Source organism: Sciurus carolinensis, chromosome 2, assembly GCF_902686445.1.
Source record: "Sciurus carolinensis chromosome 2, mSciCar1.2, whole genome shotgun sequence".
NCBI lineage: Eukaryota > Metazoa > Chordata > Mammalia > Rodentia > Sciuridae > Sciurus > Sciurus carolinensis.
In genome coordinates, this window is record NC_062214.1 from 35,917,846 (window position 1) to 35,933,987 (window position 16,142).

A 16,142-nucleotide genomic window follows, 5' to 3' on the forward strand; every position below is an offset into this window, starting at 1 on the left:
CATAAGCAAAACCTCAATTTTTTTTTTATACATTTAGCTTGCCTTTCAGTTCTGCTTCAGCTTCCTGCAAGAAACATGGTGACTCTGATCAGTCAACATTGCTGGTGATTCCTGAGAAGAGCCAGTGTTGGCCTCACAGCAGTCAGAAGTCACATTGTACTTTTGGCTGAGGTCTCGATGATGGCAACAACCCATGCGTGGATTTGTTGATAAACCCTGCACATCAAGGATGCTAACTCAGAGAGGGACAAGAGATTACAGCCACTGAGGCCCCAGCTAGATATTAAATCTGCTGATATTCTGAAGTCCAAGGAGAGGAACTGCAGATGGAATGCTAAGGATTTTCCTGTGACATCATCTTCCTGATAGCTTCCGGAGGATGGGCAGACAGATTGGCCATTTGTGGGAGTTCTGAGTGCCTCCTTGCCAACAGAATCCAGGTTTTCAGTTTTTTGATGTTGTCGTCAGAACAGTAGGTTAATGTCAGGGAAGCATAGGAAGAGCTCGGGGAAGAATTGAGACCTCCACATTGATCCTAAAACACTCATGCTTAGTGTAATTTATATTTGCACTGACCAATTTAGCACTCCTCTGGGATAGATCACTTAATTAGAAAGAATTAAAAAAGCTGTTGTTTGATGTATGTGTCTTAATTATTTCCAAGTGGTAGAATTGATTCCCCTCCCCACCTCCCCATTATGAATTTGCCTCCATTTGTGAGACTAATGAAGCACCATTAAAGAGAATGGAAGGTCGGAGGTCACCCTTTCTTTACATTTAATGTCCTCAAGCTGGCAGATTATTTATGAGGGTTATTATGCCTTGGGTAATGTTCCCAGTTTTTTTTTTTTTTAGAAGAGTTATATCAATATGTAAGGATGAGATACCACACATCTAGATTTCATTCACTTGCTCTCCAGATGTCATCTGGAGAGAAGTAGACTGGAAATGTGATTAATTGCCATAAATACTGGCAGCTTTCAATATGGCTTTTATGGTCTCAGATATAGCCATTTGGTCACTTTGAACTATAAAACTTGTTTTTACCCTATGTTGTAGATGGCACCTGTATTCTTAAGAGAAAGACAGTTTATATATATATCTCTATATATCTCTCTATATATACATATATATTCATTATATTTTATATTATATATGTTTATATATATTCATATATATTCACATATTCATATATATATGTGTGTGTATATATATATATATATATATATTTTTTTTTCATTGACTGGATTCTGAGATGTTTTCTCTTTTGGAGTTCATGCAAAATTGAACCAAAAATATACATCCTATACATACCTCTAGAAAATTAGAGTACGTAGAGTAAAATTATACTGTAGGGCTCTGAGTTAGTGTTCTTAAACTAGACATTCTATGTCCAAATACAAACTGTATTATGTATAATTTGTGTGATCCTATGTGAGTTACTTAACATTCTATGCCTTGGACTTCTCATCTGTGACATGAGCACAAGAGAAAATGTTGAGAATTAAACGAGTCATTACATGCAAAAATGCGTAGAATAGTTTCTGACACACATGGAAGACTTATGTGTTAACAGTTACCGTTGTTAAAAATTGAAATCTACCATGGGGTTTCTTTCTTCATTTCTTCCCCAGAGCTTTACTTCTGGATTGCTCCAGAGCACTCACCCTTGGTGCTTTATCTGTTTACTTGTCCAACCTTCCCTCAGATCCACACTCTGCTCTCTTTTCTCTCTGTGCCCAACCAGGATTTCCAGCACCTTGATGGGGCATGTTTTGTCAGAGGCCAGCTCTCATGAGAACAAGAAATGGAAAGTCCCTCTGCATGTGTTTTTATGTATAAGAGAGGTTGTGGCAGAGTAGTGGTTAGACCAGATTCTAGAGGATTTAAATTCATACTGAGTCTTCCTACTATGTTTATGGACAAGTTACAACCTTATTCTGATCCTCAAATCCTCTTATAAAATGAGTACAATTCATGAAGCAGTTGTGAGAATTAAATGCAACCAAGGGCTCAGAATAATTCCTGGGAAGATTTTAATACCTGTTATCTACCCATTTACATATTCATACTCACAAAACACACAATCACCAACGAATACCAGAGTCCCTTTAATATGGAGAGATCCCTAGAAAGGGACCAATTGATAGATAATTTAAAAATTTTAAAATCTGCTACCTAGTTTCTAATCAACACTCTAAGAGTTGTTCTTGTCAGTTTTTAAATGTGAAATCGCACTGAATTATGCAAAATCAAAGTGATAAATTTTGCCAGTGTTAGAGTGCTGGGGGGTTCAGACATCCCCACCCTTCCCTTCACTTGATCTATCTTTTGCAGAAAACCCATGAGCACACTCTCATTTGTTTAGGTGGATGGTGAAACAATATTCATCACGACCAATAAAAGGCTTGACGTACTCCTCAGACAGATGGCAGGGGCCGGGTCCTCATGAATTTGTTATTGCTATAATTGAAATCACATTTGAGCTTTGTCCTGTAACACTGGAGAAAAACAGGGAGCTTCACTTACAAGACATGAGGCTGGGAAAATTCTTCAGAAGGTGAGTTCTACAGAGGGACAGGAGTAGGGCTGCACAGTTGTGAGGCTGTTGTCTAGTCCAGGACTGACTTTGAGTCAGGCACTGGCTAAATCCTCACAGTTGGGAGAGGTGGGGGAGGACGATTAAAATATCATCAAAATCCAGTTTTGATCCTTTTACAAATCTGAGCAGTTCTAGAGGCACCATCTCCCTCTATTTTGTGACACAGGATCTGAGGGAGGTTTTCCCTATCTTTGGAGTTCCTGGTGGTCCAGTCTTGGAAGAACACAACAGCACATATTGTGAGCATCACTGAGTGTTCCCATGGTGTGCTGTGGAAGAACATAATGGAACATCATTTCTGGGGTCATAGATGTTTTACCTAAAATATCCTAAGATATATGGATGATTGGTAGTGATGTTGGTTCAATCCCATATGACAGATCTCTCAGATGACATATTTTAAAATAATAACAGCTAAAATTTATTGACTACTTACTGTGTAGCAGGATAATCATTTAAAATTTACAATCACACCTTCTCTTCATAGCAACCCTGAGAGGAAGGGGCTGCAATTTTTCCCATTAAAGATGGGAATTAATGCTCACAGGCAGGAAGCTTCACAATGTCTCATAGTAAAAAGAAAAAAAAAAAAAAAAAAAAGAAATGGAGTTGTTTCCAGAATGACTTATAGCTAGAGTGACCATGTAGTTTGTTATTCAAACGGGAATATTTTTGAGGATGAAAAGGACCATAATCCATTATAACACTATAGGAAAATTCCAGAGCCATCCTTATTGGGACAAAGGTCTCAGCCAGCAACTCTCAGTTTTTCAGCAGAGCTTTAATTTTAATTTCATTGTTTAAATAAACAAATCAACCCAGGCAAGCAATTCAAGTGAGTCTTCCAGGTGTCCTTTCCTAGGATGAAAGAACAATTTGGAGAAGGAAAACTTTTGGTCATTCCTTATATACATGCATACCCTGCCAAACTAGTGTGTGAAGGTCTTATTGGTTGTGATTTTTCTTTTTCCTTTTTCTTTCTTCTCCTTCTCCTTCTCCTTCTCCTTCTCCTCCTCCTCCTCCTCCTCCTTCTTCATCTTTAAAAAAAAAAAAGAAATGTGTTTTGTGTTGACTACTATTAGCCCTACTTTTTGATGACCAAAGTTCTATCCCAAAATCAACATTGTGTTTCCATGTACCAGACAAGAGAGGTTTCACCTTGTACTTAATACCCATTCAGCACCTTTGTCATGAATGACCCTGTTATAAAACAAAGCAGATAAACCTCTGAATCCTCAAAGGCAGAGCTACTTCAGATTGAGTTTTTAGGGGAAATATATGGGAAGAGTCTTCTGAACTCAGAACTGCCAAATAGAAAGTTTCAGGATACGAAGGCAAAGAAAGAACAGAAAACATTCTGATCCTCTTCACAGAATGTGTTACAAACACAGGAAGATAGGATCTGTAGGCACAGTTGTGCCAAATATTGATAAACTGCAACTCTTAGTGAAATCCTCATGGAAAGGATGTTTGCTTATGTCTAAGGACATAATAGTTTGGAGTAAGTGATGCCATTCACACTTTCCCAAAATAAACATGGATGACCTCTAAATGGATCACCTAGGACTTATACACTGATACTCTATACAAACTTTTGTGTGATTGGGCAGTGCTGCCAAAGATAAAATGCAGTCTTCCAGTGTTTTAGTTAACTTTTGTGTCTCTGTGACCAAAATGCTAGTTATGGGCACCTTGGAGGAGGAATAGTTTATTTAGGACCCACAGTTTCAGATGTCTCAGTCCATAGATGGCTGACTCCATTACTCTGGTCTGAAGTGAGGCAACACATCATGGGGGAAGGGCCCAACAGAGGAAAACTGCTTAGTTCATGGTAGGTTCAGGAATCAGAGAGAGGGAAGGGAGAAGGGGGCTACAGGGAAGATGTACCCTTTCAGGTCAGGCCGCAGTGACCCACCTCCTCCAGTCACACCCCACCAACCTATAGTTACTACCTGGTTAGTCCATTTAAATTAGGATGGACTGATTATGTTAGAACTCTCATGATCCAGTAATTTCACCTCCGAACATTTCTATGTCAGTATGAGCTTTTGGGGGACACTTCATACCCAAAACATAACATTGAAAAAGTACATTTCCAGGGGTGCCATCTGATTGGTCATCAGGGATTTTCTAAATCACGGCTTGGATGTTCTGGTTTCTGAGCAAACCAAATGAAGTGTCCTGTGACTCTTTGCTGGTACAGGGTCTATTTTGGAGAATATTTTAATCAGTAGTTTGTCACCCAAGGACTAGCCTTAGGTCTTTTACTGCCTTCATTTGTAAAGGTCAGAGATTACTACCTAATTGCCAAATGAGGAATGAAGATTGTGATTATGTGTTTAAGTGTTGTTTGAGTCCTGGCCTCAGTTATGTTTTAAAAAAATTGAGCTAATTAACATGTAATGATCAGAAGATTTGGGACAAATGCTTGAATATTTTTTTATTTTTAAAGACTGCATATTGATTCATTGTATACAAATGGGGCACATCATTTCATTTCTATGGTTGTGCATGATGTAAATTCATACCATTTGTGTAATCATACATGTACATAGGGTAATGATGTCTGCCTCATTCCACCATTTTTCATACCCCTGCCCTCTCCTCCCTCTCATTTCCCCTTACATAATCTAAAGTTCCTCCATTCTTCTCTCACCTCCCACCCATCCACCTCTATTATATATCATCATCCACTTATCAGGGAAAACATTCAGCCTTTGGTCTTTGGGATTGGCTTATTTCACTTAGCATGATATTCTCCAATTCCATCCATTTATCTGCAAATGCCATATTATTCTTCTTTATGGCTGAATAATATTCCATTGTGTATATATACCACAGTTTCTTTATCCATTCATTTCTTGAAGGGCATTTAGGTTGGTTCCACAATCTGGCTATTGTGAATTGAGCTGCTGTAAACATTGATGTGGCGGCGTTACTATAGTATGCTAATTTTAAGTCCTTTGGGTACAATTCGAGGAGTGGGATAACTGGGTCAAAACTGGGTCCATTCCAAGTTTTCTGAGGAATCTCTACTTCTTTGGCAATATTGGAGATTCTAATGACAATTGTTTAGAGCTAAGCAGAAACTGCTGGTGTGGTAGGGAAGTGGACTCTATAATTCTCCCTTACCCTCAGTGTGTTTCCCTTGCCTCTGGGTTACTGATTTGGTTGTCCCTTGAATAGAACCTTATACCTTTCGAGGTACTTCTCTGTGGTTTTATCTTCACTGACCTCTCTCCCTTTGAGGTAATAAGTCATATATTAATTTTTAATAACTAGTAATCATAGTAATATTTGCAGTTTCACTTTCCAGGCATTTAATTTACCTGAAATCAACCAGGCATCTGAAAATATTCAATGGAAAATTCTAGAAATAAACAATTCAAAAGTTTTAAAATTGTGCATTATTATGCATGATGAAATCTTGCACCATCCTGCTTCATCCCACCCAGGAAGTGACTCACCCCTTTTCCAGTATATCTGCACTCTGTATGCTACCCACTTGTTGGTCACTTAGTAGCCAACTGGGTTATCAATGTCAACATTGTGGATTTACAGTGCTTGTATTCAAGTAACTCTTATTTTACTTAATAATGCTCTCAAAGCATATGAATAGCAATGCTGGCAATTTATTACAGTATATAGCTTTAATTGTTCCACACACACATATATGGAAAATAGTACTGTACATATGGAGTTTGGAACTATCTAGTTTCAGGCATCCACAGGGGGTCTTGGAACATACCCCATGTGGATAAGGAACAGGACTTTTATACTCATACAAAAATGCTGAGCTCTGGAAAGTTTAGTTGACTTGGACAGACCTACCAAGAAGGTTGCTAGAAGAGTCAAAATCAGACACCAGTCCAGGTGCAGTGGCACATGACTGTAATCCCAGCTGTTCAGGAGGCTGAGGAAGGAGGATTATGAGTTCAAAGCCAGCCTCGGCAACAGCGAGGTACTAAGCAACTCAGTGAGACCCTGTCTCTAAATAAAATACAAAATAGGGCTGGGTTGAGCACCCGTGAGTTCAATCCCTGGGACCACCACTGCCAAACAAACAAACAAACAAACAAACAAAAAACAGACATCAAGTCCTCTGTCGTTGTGTCTAGCATTTTCTTTACAACGCACAGTCATGCTCAGACTCCAAGGGCTATTCCAAATCCAGGGGCCAGTGTTAACCTGTGCTTCAGACAGACCTACCTATTGCTGGATTGACATGTACACCCGAGAACCCAGAGTTTCTGCAATAAGCTTTGGCTTTGGAGGACTATAGAGAATGTAATCTAAGCAATCCTGCATTTCCCCCTGTTCCTCCTTGTTTCTTCTCTGACTTTTAATCTTTCTCTCGGATCACCAGCATTCTTCCCCTTTTTATTTTCTTTTTCTCTCACACCCTCTTTCTTTTCTTCCTCATTTCTTACTTTCTACTTGCATCACGTTTAGCCAAAAGCTTCCACTTGAGTAGTTCAGTAGAAATCAAAGATGAAAGATTTTCAACCTGAACAAAGTCAGCTCCAGAATCAGGTGACATGTCTTTGATTGGGGACCTTCCACAGCTGGTCTTGAGATGAGCATTTGAAGTAAAGTAGTTTTTGTTTAAGGGGAATGGGGGAACTTTTAGAAAACACCAGAAAGGGCATGGAGAAGTGAGATGAGAGAGGAAAGAAAACCAATAAAGCATGTGTCATCAAATAAGTAGCTCTGAGAAACTGGGGCTTCATCTCACTGGGGAACTTGGTGAGGCATGTGTGGAACGCGTATCTCAGATTCATTCTGTCCAAGAGGCAAGGGCACTAGGGTGCCACACTCATGGGTTCTCCTTGGACACTGGACATTAATTCCCTGGTGTTACCAACTTAGATTTTACATTGGGAAAGTGGACCCCAGCAACCAGCAAGAGTCCTAGGTAAAGAATTCCAGGAGTTGGTTGGAAGCTAGCCAGAATTCATGAAAATGGTAAGTAGAAATGAGGTGTGGATGGAGCATGGACAAAATCTGCCTTGCAGTCCTTTGCCGTGGAAGCAATGGTGGGTGAAGATAGAAAAGTGTTGTATGAACAAATTAGAGTCTCTCAGGAAGAAAGTTCTACCTAAACTCAAGGTCATACAAATCCCTCAAGGTTATTCCCATAGAGTTGTGTCCCCATAGTCTCTAGCCCAGAGTTGTTCAATATCGAAAAGAAACAAGAATATAAAATAACCTAAAGTCTGAAATTGAGCTTCTTGATACTCAATGAAACCTCTGAATGCAGATGTTGGTCAAATGCTCATGTTTATTTACAGTTCTCTTCACTTATTTAATATGCAAAGACAAAAAGAGTTATGAAACACCATTTTAGAATTTACAGAACAAATTCCTTTGTATTTATTACATTTAAATTTTTTTATTTTTACAGACTTCATTTTGATTCATTGTACACAAATTTGAGATTACTCTCTTAAGTCATTTTAAAATCATTTTCATAGATGATTTTATTTGTGTTGCCTATTGTTTTATAATTTCTCTACAGCTATTTCAACTGAATATTTTAAATATTCTGAATCTATGGTGTTAGAATAAAGCATACATTTTTGCATCAATGGAACTTTCTGATCTGAGAATCTGTTAATAACTAGGCTTCTATTATCATCTTAACCCTTTGTAATGTCTGTATCCATATATCTCTATAATGATATAAATTATCAGAGTATACATGATAAAATTCACCATACAAGTAGTCTTCTTTGAGTTAATAGTTACATGTATGCATATGTATATTTCCATACAACTTTATTTTTCTAAATAGTTTTGGAGGTGCTTCCATTCACTGGTGAATTGACAAAATTTCTCTCTCTCTCTCTCTCTCTTCTCTTTCTCTATCCTTCCCTCTCTCTCTCTCTCTAAACACACACACACACACACACACATACACACAATTTGCACAGATTGAATATGACTTCTAGAAATTAAAAACACATAATCAAATTTTTCTCATCACAAATTCAGCATTTTAGAGACAATAGTAGGTCTCCATAAATTTGGGTCTGTATCTCAGTTTCTGAATGAAGGTTGTTGAAGAAAAACAGATGAAAGGGAGTTTGATAGTACCTCACATAGTAACCATGGGAGCGAGTCTTGAAATAGCTGAAAAAGGTATTTTAAGGTAGAAGTTTTTGCATCTGAAAATTCCTGGGGATTTATCCTAAATTCAAACTTGTTTTAAAAGCATGGAGATGTGTATTTTTTGTTGTTGTTATTTTACATAGTTAATAACCAATTTGGCATTGGTTGCACTGATAAAGTAAATGAGTTCACTTTACCAAGAAGAGAAAAATTCTGGTCCAAGAAAGAGAAGAATCAAATATTCAGTTTTACTCATAAATTCATGCTACATCATTGTCTTCCTTTTTAAATTATTTGTTGAGCACCTAATATGCTACCAGTATCACACTAGGTGCTAGCTCTCATTAGCAGTCCCTTCCCCCTTGATTTACCTTGAGGTTTGTAAAGGCCTTGAACCTCTGCTTCCTACAGTCTCTGCCTTCAGGTAGGTAGGCATGTAGACTCTTGTTAATCATTTGCCTGGTCCTTGAACTCTTGGGTAAAGCATTCTAAGTATGGAAAGAATTCTGCTAAGAATTGCCTATTGATCATCTACCTTTTAGACATGTTTAAAGACCAGCTTTATTTACCCATGGAATCCTCCAAGGAAGACTGATATTCTCATCAAAAGCGTGAAAAGAGTGATCCCTGATTTCTACTGAAGCAAGTTATAAACCATGGGAAAAGATGCTGAAGTAGAAGAGTGGAGGTGAAGGGCTAGAGGACTTCTAGCCACCTGGAGTTGAATCCATCCTGCCTCGATCCATTCTCAGCTACGGAGCAAGTTCTCTTCTTACAGATGGGTCACATGAGTTCCTGCATTGGACCCTGTGGTCTCCTTGATTGCATCTTTCCTCACGGAGGAGAATCCACAGAGCTGGAGGACTATCCGCCTGGAACCTACACTCTCTCTGTTTAGATCACCCAGGACCAGAATCCACTGCTTAAACCACCCTTAGACTTCTGCAGGAGCCACAGGGACCTTTTCTCCCAGTTTATCCCCCTGAGGGTGAATAGCAGTGCTAGTTATGCAGTTAGGTCTGAGGAATAGCTGAGGGGAAGCTGTCCGAAGAGTGCTGAGATGTAGGGGAAGCTTGGGCAGGTGGCCTAAGATGTCTACATGTTGCATGCTCAATCTCTTGTAGTGCTGGACAGCCTTGATGGTGCAAAGAAGTGGGGAGAGGGTGCTTATAAAAATGAGAAGCAGGGGGCGATCCAAGATGGTGGCCTAGAGGGAGACTGCACCCCCGGTCGCTCCAGAACCCAGGAGTTAAGAAGGGGAGGCATTGAGAGACTCGGACTGAAGTGGAGCCACGGGTGAGTCTGCCCACTGGGTAAAGCTCGGCCCGGGTGGCAGGCCCAGATAGAGGTGGCTTATCGGAGCCGGGCAGGGCAGCTAGAGTCATCCACAGGCAGTCCTGCACACTCCGGCGGTGGGCCCCGCCCACACAGCCAGCTTCTCCAGGTTCTCGGAACGGAACTGGCCGGCTAGTGAGAGCCTGTCTGAACAGAGCACGCTCCGAGTCCCGGAGCTGCTGCAGTGCAGTGTACTCCTGCAAAGAACCAGCGGAGAGCCTCGATCTGCAGTCAGCCTCAGGGATAAGGACAGGGCAGCCGGAGACCTCTTCAGGCGGCTCTGCCCACTCCGGCTGCGGGCTCTCTTCACGGGGCGATCCAAGATGGCGGCCTAGAGGGAGACTGCACCCCCGGTCGCTCCAGAACCCAGGAGTTAAGAAGGGGAGGCATTGAGAGACTCGGACTGAAGTGGAGCCACGGGTGAGTCTGCCCACTGGGTAAAGCTCAGCCCGGGTGGCAGGCCCAGATAGAGGTGGCTTAGCAGAGCCGGGCAGGGCAGCTTGAGTCTTCCCAAGGTAGTCTTCCACACTCCGGCAGTGGGCTCTTCCCACACGGCCAGCTGCACAGTGCAGGCCCACAGTGAGAGCATTTCCGCACAGAGCCAGTTCCAAAACGTGGAACCAGTAGGGGGCTAGGGGCAGTATTCTTCGAATGAGCTGCTTTATCAGATTCCTCCAAGACATCAGGCTGCTGAAGGCTGGGAGGTGATACACTGGAAATCTACTGGGACACTATAAGCCAATAGTGGAAAACTGCAATATCTCAGGGTCCCACTGACAACTGACCATTATGAGAAAACAAGGGAAGAAAATGTCCCAAACAAACCTAGATACTACATCAATAAAACCCAATGACAGCAGAGCAGAAGAAATGTCAGAAAGGGAGTTCAGAATGTACGTAATTAAAACGATCAGGGAAGCTAATGAGGAGATGAAAGAGCAAATGCAGGCATTGAAGGAGGAGATGAAAGAGCAAATGCAGGCATTAAATGATCACACCAATCAACAGTTAAAAGACCAAATACGGGAAGCAAGAGATCATTTCAATAAAGAGTTAGAGATACTGAAAAAAAACCAAACTGAAATCCTTGAAATGAAGGAAACAATAAACCAAGTTAAAAACTCCATAGAAAGCATAACCAATAGGATAGAACACCTGGAAGACAGAACCTCAGACATTGAAGACAAAATATTTAACCTTGAAAACAAAGTGGAACAAACAGAGAAGATGGTAAGAAATCATGAACAGAATCTCCAAGAACTATGGGATATCATGAAAAGGCCAAATTTGAGAATTATTGGGATTGAGGAAGGCTTAGAGAAACAAACCAAAGGAATGAACAATCTATTCAATGAAATAATAACAGAAAATTTCCCAAATCTGAAGAACGAAATGGAAAACCAAGTACAAGAGGCTTATAGAACTCCAAACATACAAAATTACAACAGACCCACACCAAGGCACATTATTATGAAAATACCTAACATACAAAATAAAGACAGAATTTTAAAGGCCGCGAGAGAAAAGAATCAAATTACATTCAGAGGGAAACCAATAAGAATATCAGCAGATTTTTCAATCCAGACCCTAAAAGCTAGAAGGGCCTGGAACAACATATACCAAGCCCTGAAAGAAAATGGATGCCAACCAAGAATCTTATACCCAGCAAAACTTACCTTCAAATTTGACGATGAAATAAGATCCTTCCATGATAAACAAAAGCTAAAGGAATTTACAAAAAGAAAGCCAGCATTACAGAACATTCTCAGCAAAATATTCCATGAGGAAGAGATGAAAAACAACGATGCAAATCAGCAACAGGAGGCGCTAGCCTAAAGGAATAGCCAAATAAAGGAGAAACCAAATCATGTCAAAAACAAATATGAGTCAATTGACTGGGAATACAAATCATATCACAATAATAACCCTGAATGTTAATGGCCTGAATTCATCAATCAAAAGACACAGACTGGCAGATTGGATTAAAAAGAAAAATCCAACAATATGCTGCCTGCAAGAGACACATCTCATAGAAAGAGACACCCATAGACTAAAGGTGAAAGGATGGGGAAAAACATACCATGCACACGGACACAGCAAAAAAGCTGGAGTATCCATCCTCATCTCAGATAATGTGGACTTCAAACCAAAACTAGTCAGAAGGGATAAAGAAGGACATTACATGCTGCTTAAGGGAAGCATAAATCAGCAAGACATAACAATCATAAATATCTATGCCCCGAACATTGGCTCATCCACGTACGTCAAACAAATCCTTCTCAATTCCAGAAATCAAATAGACCACAACACAATAATACTAGGCGATTTTAACACACCTCTCTCACCACTGGATAGATCGTCCAAACAAAAATTGAATAAAGAAACTATAGATCTCAACAACACAATCAGCAATTTAGACTTAACGGACATATATAGAATATACCATCCAACACAGAATGAATACACTTTCTTCTCAGCAGCACATGGATCCTTCTCTAAAATAGACCATATTTTATGCCACAAAGCTACTGTTAGTAAATACAAGAAGATAGAGATACTACCTTGTACTCTATCAGATCATAATGGATTGAAATTAGAAATAAATGACAGAATAAAAAACAGAAACTTCTCCAATACCTGGAGACTAAATAATACACTATTATATGATGAATGGATAACATAAGACATCAGGAGGGAAATAAAAAAATTCTTAGAAGTAAACGAGAACAAAGACACATCATATCAAAATCTCTGGGACACTATGAAAGCAGTACTTAGAGGAAGATTTATTTCATGGGGTGCATTCAAAAAAAGAAGTAGAAATCAACAAATAAACGAGTTAACACTACAGCTCAAAGCACTAGAAAAAGAAGAGCAGACCAATACCAAAAGTAGTAGAAGACAGGAAATAGTTAAAATCAGAGCCGAAATCAACGAAATCGAAACAAAAGAAACAATCGGAAAAATTAATAAAATAAATAGTTGGTTCTTTGAAAAAATAAATAAAATTGATAAACCCTTAGCCACACTAACAAAGAGAAAGAGGGAGAAAACTCAAATTACTAAAATTCGGAATGAACAAGGAAACATCACAACAGACACGAGTGAAATACAAGACATAATTAGAAGCTATTTCGAAAATCTATACTCCAACAAAACAGAAAACCTTGAAGACATCAACAAATTTCTAGAGACATATGAACTACCTAAACTGAACGAGGAGGACATACACAACTTAAATAAACCAATTTCAAGCAATGAAATAGAAGAGGTCATCAAAAGCCTACCAACAAAGAAAAGTCCAGGACCAGATGGGTTCTCAGCCGAGTTCTATAAAACCTTTAAAGAAGAGCTCATTCCAATACTCCTCAAACTATTCCATGAAATAGAAGAGGAGGGAACCCTACCAAACTCGTTCTATGAAGCCAATATCACCCTGATACCTAAACCAGACAGAGACACATCAAGGAAAGAAAATTTCAGACCAATATCCTTAATGAACATCGATGCAAAAATTCTCAACAAAATTTTAGCAAATCGCATACAAATATATATTAAAAAAATAGTGCACCACGATCAAGTGGGTTTTATCCCAGGGATGCAAGGTTGGTTCAACATTCGGAAATCAATAAATGTCATTCACCATATCAACAGACTTAAAGTTAAGAATCACATGATTATTTCAATAGATGCAGAAAAAGCATTTGATAAAATACAGCATCCCTTCATGCTCAAAACACTAGAAAAAATTGGGGTAATGGGAACATTCCTAAACATTATAAAGGCCATCTACGCTAAGCCCATGGCTAATATCATTCTAAATGGTGAAAAACTGAAAGCGTTCCCCCTAAAAACTGGAACAAGGCAGGGATGCCCTCTTTCACCGCTTCTATTCAACATCGTCCTTGAGACTCTAGCCAGAGCAATCAGACAAACCAAAGAAATTAAAGGGATACGAATAGGAAAAGAAGAACTCAAACTATCCCTGTTCGCTGATGACATGATTATATATTTAGAGGAACCTGGAAATTCCACCAGAAAACTTTTAGAACTCACAAGTGAATTCAGTAAAGTAGCAGGTTACAAGATCAATGCTCATAAATCCAATGCATTTTTATACATAAGTGATGAATCTTCAGAAAGAGAAATTAGGAAAACTACTCCATTCACAATAGCATCGAAAAAAATAAAATACTTGGGAATCAATCTCACAAAAGAGGTGAAAGACCTCTACAATGAGAACTACAGAACACTAAAGAAAGAAATTCAAGAAAACCTTAGAAGATGGAAAGATCTCCCATGTTCCTGGATAGGCAGAATTAATATCGTCAAAATGGCTATACTACCTAAAGTTCTATACAGATTCAATGCAATTCCAATTAAAATCCCAATGATGTACCTCGCAGAAATAGAGCAAGCAATTATGAAATTCATCTGGAAGAATAAAAAACCTAGAATAGCTAAAGCAATCCTCAGTAGCAAGAGCGAAGCAGGGGGTATTGCAATACCAGATCTTCAACTCTACTACAAAGCAATAGTAACAAAAACGGCATGGTATTGGTACCAAAATAGACAGGTAGATCAATGGTACAGAATAGAGGACATGGACACAAACCCAAATAAATACAATTTTCTCATACTAGACAAAGGTTCCAACAATATGCAATGGAGAAAAGATAGCCTCTTCAACAAATGGTGCTGGGAAAACTGGAAAACTATATGCAATAGAATGAAACTAAACCCCTATCTCTCACCCTACACAAAACTCAACTCAAAATGGATCAAGGACCTCGGAATCAGACCAGAGACCCTGCATCTTATAGAAGAAAAAGTAGGTCCAAATCTTCAACTTGTTGGCTCAGGATCAGATTTCCTTAACAGGACTCCCATAGCACAAGAAATAAAAGCAAGAATAAACAACTGGGATAGATTCAAACTAAAAAGCTTTCTCTCAGCAAAGGAAACTATCAGAAATGTGAAGAGAGAGCCTACAGAGTGGGAGAATATCTTTGCCAACCATACCTCAGATAGAGCGCTAATTTCCAGAATCTATAAAGAACTCAAAAAACTCTACACGAAGAATACAAATAATCCAATCAACAAATGGGCTAAGGAAATGAACAGACACTTCACAGAAGAAGATGTACAAGTAATCACCAGATATATGAAAAAATGTTCAACATCCCTAGTAATAAGGGAAATGCAAATCAAAACCACCCTAAGATTCCATCTCACCCCAATTAGAATGGCGATTATCAAGAATACAAGCAACAATAGGTGTTGGCGAGGATGTGGTGAAAAAGGAACACTCATACATTGCTGGTGGGGTTGCAAATTAGTGCAACCACTCTGGAAAGCAGTGTGGAGATTCCTCAGAAAGCTTGGAATGGAAACACCATTTGACCCAGCTATCCCACTCCTTGGCCTATACCCAAAGGACTTAAAATCAGCATACTACAGAGATACAGCCACATCAATGTTCATTGCTGCTCAATTCACCATAGCCAGATTGTGGAACCAACCTAGATGCCCTTCAGTTGATGAATGGATAAAGAAACTGTGGCATATTTATACAATGGAATATTACTCCGCAATGAAGAATGATAAAATTATGGCATTTGTAGGCAAATGGTCGAAATTGGAGAATATCATGCTAAGTGAGATAAGCCAATCTCAAAAAACTAAAGGACAAATGATCTCGCTGATAAGCGGATGAGGACATATAATGGGGGGTGGGAGGGGCTAGCATTAGGTTTAGGGTTAGGTTTAGATTTAGGCTAAGGAGAGCAGTAAGAATGAAGGAAAGAAGGACTGTGTAGAGGGAAAAGAGGGGTGGGAGGGGTGGGAGGGGTGGGAGGGGTGGGGGGGAGGGGAAAAATATAATAAACATCATTACCCTATGTAAACGTAAAAAAAATAAATAAATAAAAAAAAAAAAAAAAAAAAAATGAGAAGCAGGTCCGTATCTAATAATGGTCAAGTTGTGTAACCTCTCCACGCCTCACATTCCTTAACTCTGTGTGGGGGATAATTGTTGGGGACTATGCCATATGGACTACACCAAGATGGCGCCCGGCAGCCAGCCAGAAGTTGT